Below are 5,406 nucleotides of genomic sequence, written 5' to 3'. Positions count from 1 at the left end.
GTCCTCTTCTTCTTCCTCTTCTTCTTCCTCTTCTTCCTCCTCTTCTTCCTCTTCCTCTCTCCTTGCCGGTCCTTCCCTTCCAGAGCAGCGAGGCCCCCACTAGGGGTGGGAGATTCCCTACCCGCCAGTTGCTGCCCCCCCCGCTCCTGACCAGCTGGCCATCCGGAGGACTTACCAGCAACGGTGGGAGGCCTGGGCTGGTGTTGCAGGGGTGTTGCTAGCACTGCAGTGACGTCACTTCCGGTGCACCTCAGAAGTGACGCCATTGTGTTGCTGGTGATGTGGGACACGGGTATTTGTGCAAAAAACCCTACGGTAAAAGGGCTTCTACCGTAGGATTTCTGCCCAAATACCAGAGCATCCCGAGTCACCAGTGATGCAACGACGGCACTTCTGGTGCACAGCGGAAGTGACGTCGCTGTGAGATCCATGTCGGTCTCCCTCCACTGCTGGCGAGCCCCCCTGCCAGTTGCCAGGAGGGATGTGGCGACTTTCCCTCCTTCCAAGCACTCTTGTGATGGACGACCCAGAAGCCAGGAGGTCATGCTGGCCAAAGGAGAGGACTTGAGGACCTCTCCTTAACTAGCTTGGATACTTCTGACCATGCAAGGATAAGTTGACTTAGAAAGGGACATTGAGAGGGGTCAGGACTGTCTGCGTATCTTGGGGGCGTATCAGAGGCATAACATCCAAATCGCAAGATGTCATAGTCCCGCCGTACAGTGCATTTGGTCAGGCTGCACCTGGGGTAGAATCATAGAATGTTAGAGTTGGAAGGGGCCTTGCAGGTCATCTAGTCCAACCCCCTGCACTCTGCAGGAGCACAGCCAAAAGACAGCCCTACAACATACCCAAAAGATGGTCGCCCAGCCCCTGCTTGAAAACGTCCAGCAAAGGAGCATCCACCACCTCCCAAGGCAGACTGTTCCACTGCTCAACCACTCTTACAGTTAGGAAGTTTCTCCTGATATTTAGCCGGTAACGACTCCCTGGTAATTTCCACCCATTAGATCTAGTCTTGCAATCCAGAGCAAGAGAACATCTGCTCCATCTTCTACATGACAGCCCTTCAGATACTGGAAGACTGCAATCATGTCCCCTCTGAGCCTTCTCTTTCCCAGGCTAAACAGACCCAACTCTTTCAGCCTCTCCTCATAAGACTTGGATTCCAACCCTCTCACCATCCCGGTTTGTTAATGCATCCTAAGACTGCATTAGCTTTCTTCACAGCCACATCGCACTGCAGGCTCATGTTTAGCTTGTGATCAACCAGAACACCCAGATCCCAGGGTGCAGTTCTGGAGGCCTCACTTCAAAAAGGATGTGGGCAGAACGGAGCGGGTGCAGAGGAGAGCGACGAGGATGATCAAGGGCCTGGAGACCTAGCCCTGTGAGTGAGGAAAGGCTGAGGGACTTGGGAATGGTCAGTCTGCAGGAGAGGAAGTTGAGGGGCGACAGGATGGCTCTCTCTAAGTATTTGAAGGGCTGTCCCTTAGAGGAGGAGGGCAGGGAGCTCTTCCTGTGGGCAGCAGAGGAGAGGACTCGCAAGAATGGTTTTGAATTAAGGGCGGGAAGATACCCGCTGAATCTTAGAGCAAACTTTATTTATTTATTTATTGGATTTATAGCCCACCCTCCCCGAACGGGCTCAGGGCGGCTAACAGATGAGGCACGTATGCCAAGAGCAATACAATTAAAAACAGAATAAAACAATCATATTATGCAGTACAATAAAGTGCAGGTGCTCTGGTTCTCACAAAAGTCCTTAATAGCAAGATGGGGTTCTGGTAAAGATGGTCCCGGAACAACGAAGTAACAAAGCCACAAAGCAAGTTCCAGACAGAACTGCCATCCATTCTTCATCCCTGGGCCATCTCGCTCCCGATGGTACCCACTCCAATTGGGGGTGTGTGCGGTGATGGTACAGTGGTGGTGGCGGCTCCTACTCAAAAGCCTGGCGGAAGAGCTCCGTCTTACAGGCCCTGCGGAACTGCACAAGGCCCCGCAGGGCCCGTATCTCCTCCGGGAGCTCGTTCCACCAGATAGGAGCCGCCACCGATAAGGCCCTGGTTGCAGCAAGTTTGGTATCTTTGGGGCCTGGAGTTACCAGGACAGTCAGAGTTGTGCAACAGTGAAATCAGCTACCTGGGGAGGTGGTGAGCTCCCCCTCCCTGGCAGTCTATAAGCAGCGGCCGGGCAAACCCTTGTCAGGGATGCTCTAAGCTGATCCTGCGTTGAGAAGAGGGTTGGACTAGATGGCCTCCATGGCTCCTCCCAACTCTGTCATTCTACTCTTTGATCCTATGAGTCTGGCTTATACTGGGATGTAGATTTCTAAACCTGAGGACTTCATATTCCATACCCCCCAAGTTCCAGAACTCATCCCCGTCACTAGATCTGTGCCATGTTATCTTCAGTCCATTATCTCGGTTTGGATTAGGGTTGCCAAGTGGCACTTACCCTTCCGGCGGGGGACTCCAGGTCAGCTCCCGGTGCGTGCCATAGAGTTTTCCCTTGTATGGCCGTGGCCCCGCCCCCAGCGTGCCCGGTGTCATAACGTCACTTCCCTGTGACGTGCACGCTGAGGCGGGGTTCCCCCTGGGGCCCGATTCCCCGGCGTCGGGGAATGGGCCTCTGGGGTGGGGGGATTTTTGCCCCCCGGGGCGATTTGGCAGCCCTAGTTTGGATCTCAACCAGTGTGATACTGGGCAGCCTTTGCCAAGGTGTGATGTTTTAGCCTCGTTTCCTTGTCTGTAAAATGACAGTGATAGCGACCTGACAGAAAACTATCAAGGACACAAGAGACCTGTGGTCTGTACACGTTAAAGGTGCTTACAGACCATCATCGACAGGTGGCACAGCCTTACCAAGAACTATGTGGTGATCTGATATCTATAGCAGTTGAATATTGATTTACGTCGGTGGCATGAGCCGTTGCTGCTGTTTCTTGAAATTCTTGTGACTGCAGCACTATTGATATCATGAGCAGACAGATGCTCCTGAGGACATGTGTAATGATTTCATGTTTTGGTGTCTGCGGTTGTTTAAATGTTTAGTTTGACTGCAGTACTGTAAGAGCGATAGAGGGAGATAAGTGTGATGTGATTGGCTGATGACTGAGAGTGTGGGAGGAGGGGTGTCTATGAGAGAGATTCTGTGTGTGAAGTTTGAAGAGAGAAGATAGTCTGCGTGACTATGGGAGTGTTTTGAGTCCATTCTGTGTGAATAAGACAAACAGGTTAGTCTGTGTGAATATGAGTTTTGAGTCTATTCTGTGTGAATAAGACAAAGAGCCTGTGTGGCTATATATATATATAGCCACACAGGCTCTTTGTCTTATTCACACAGAATAGACTCAAAATTCATATTCACACAGACTAAACTATATATATATATATATATGAGAGAGAGAGATTAAACCAAGTGTTTACGCCTGTCAGAGTGGAATTTTGGGAGTTTGAGAGACTGTTTGTGACACCAAGCTTTGCCAGTTATATTTACAAGTTCCTTTCATCAGCAACAGTTCAAGATAACCAGAAACCTATTTTGTTATTTATTAAATAAATCCTTTTTTGTTTAAACTTATCACAGAAATCAGAAAAGTCCTTCCTCGGGGCCACATAACCAGAAACCTATTTTGTTATTTATTAAATAAATCATTTTTTGTTTAAACTTATCACAGAAATCAGAAAAGTCCTTCCTCGGGGCCACATAGTCCTCTGAAGTGCCCAGTGGTCATTCTACCAAAAGAGAGAGATTTGGAATTTAAATTCCTGGTGGCAGCAGAAATCTACCAAGTTTAGGTACAGAGAGAGGGTTTTAAAGGTAAAACCATCTCTCCAATAAGCAAGGACGCCACAACACGTCATTATTAGGCCATTGTTGTTTTGATTATTTGTTGTTCAACGTTATGACACTTCTACTGTGTGAATAATTTTCTAAATGTATCAAGTACATTTAGTACTTTGCCTTCAGAGCTTTATAAAGTAGGTCATGATTGTTCCCATGCTGCTGATGAGGAGCTGAAATGGATTATAGTTTGTCTCCAGTGAGAGAGAGCCAGATGGGTGTAGTGGTTAGGAACACAGACTCTAATCTGGGAGAACCGGGTTTGATTCCCTACTTCTCCCCATGCAGCTGCTGGGTGACCTTGGGTCAGTTTGGTGTCGTGATTAAGTGCGCGGACTCCAATCTGGGAGAACCAGGTTTGATTCCCCACTCCTCCACTTGCAGCTGCTGGGTGACCTTGGGCAAGCCATAGTTCTGTCAGAGCTGTTCTCTCAAGGGCAGTTCTCGAAAGAGCTCTCTCAGCCCCACCTACCTCACAGGGTGTCTGTTGTGGGGAGGGGAAGGGAAAGGAGATTGTAAGCTGCTCTGAGACTCCAAGTGAAGAGTGGGCTATAAATCCAATCTCCTCCTCCTCCTCCTCTTCCTGGTGCTTCTGTGAGTAGGTTTTCTTGTCCCCGATTCGCCCAGATCTCCGGCCTCCAAGTGCCGCACACTTGATCAAAGTGGCCATGTGATTATGTGATAGGATTTCCCCAGATCACAACCATTCTACACATGACCTGCCAAACACCAAGTTTGTTGTCAAGTGTAAGCAGGCTGTGAAGATATGCATTTTGAGGTGGAGAACAGAGTAGAACCTTCAGCAGGGGTTTTGACAGTTTTTGTCTCTGGACAGAGAACAGGCAGGGAGGGGGAAGCCAGTTCAATGGCTTTCCGACCTCATCTCAGGTACCACTTAAGAAATGCTAATAGATCCAGCTAGAGACAATAGGATGGTCCCGTCCCCCCCCCCTTCCAAGCAGGGAACCGAGTTTTAGAGGTACTAAGTACTAGAAGGACTTCAAGAAAAAGCTTCTTTGACCCAGCCTGACCTGGTCAGTGGATGTGGAGAAGAGAGATGGTAAAAGTCCTGGGAGCGAGGAGGAACCTCCTTTGGTTGCTGATTCCATCGAATCAGACAGAGCTCTTGAGGTCTGGAGGAGGCAGCCATTGCCATGGGCTGGCCTGCACATCTGAAAGAGGCTCGAAGGGAATGGGAACCCCTGTAAAACATCTGTAACCTTCTAAGCTAAGGTTAAAGGTTAAGGTTCCCTTGCTCGAAAGCCACTCGAATCCGACTCTAGGGTTGCGGTGCTCATCTCCGTTTCAAAGCCGAAGAGCCAGTGCTGTCCGAAGACGTTTCCGTGGTCATGTGGCTGGCATGACTAGACGCTGAGGTGCATGGAACGCTGTTACCTTCCCACTGAAGTGGTACCTAGTTATCTACTTGCAATTTCTTGCTTTCGAACTGCTAGGTTGGCAGGAGCTGGAACTAGAGACGGGAGCTCACTCCATCATGCGGCACACTCGGGTCTCGAACTGCTGAACTACCAACCTTCCACAGCCTGCAGTTCAGCG

The 5,406-nt window shown here is 49.7% G+C and overlaps 1 protein-coding gene across 1 annotated transcript in view; it reads left to right on the top strand.

The window, feature by feature from the left end:
* The window catches only part of LGALSL (lectin, galactoside-binding-like), a 17,860-nt gene that overhangs the window by 10,037 nt on the left and 2,417 nt on the right, over nt 1-5,406 (top strand). The window lies entirely within an intron of this gene.

Source organism: Gekko japonicus, unplaced genomic scaffold (assembly GCF_001447785.1).
Source record: "Gekko japonicus isolate JY-2015 unplaced genomic scaffold, Gekko_japonicus_V1.1 scaffold1100, whole genome shotgun sequence".
Lineage (NCBI taxonomy): Eukaryota > Metazoa > Chordata > Lepidosauria > Squamata > Gekkonidae > Gekko > Gekko japonicus.
Note: the sequence above shows the minus strand (reverse complement) of the source record. Positions and strands in the feature narration are given on the sequence as shown.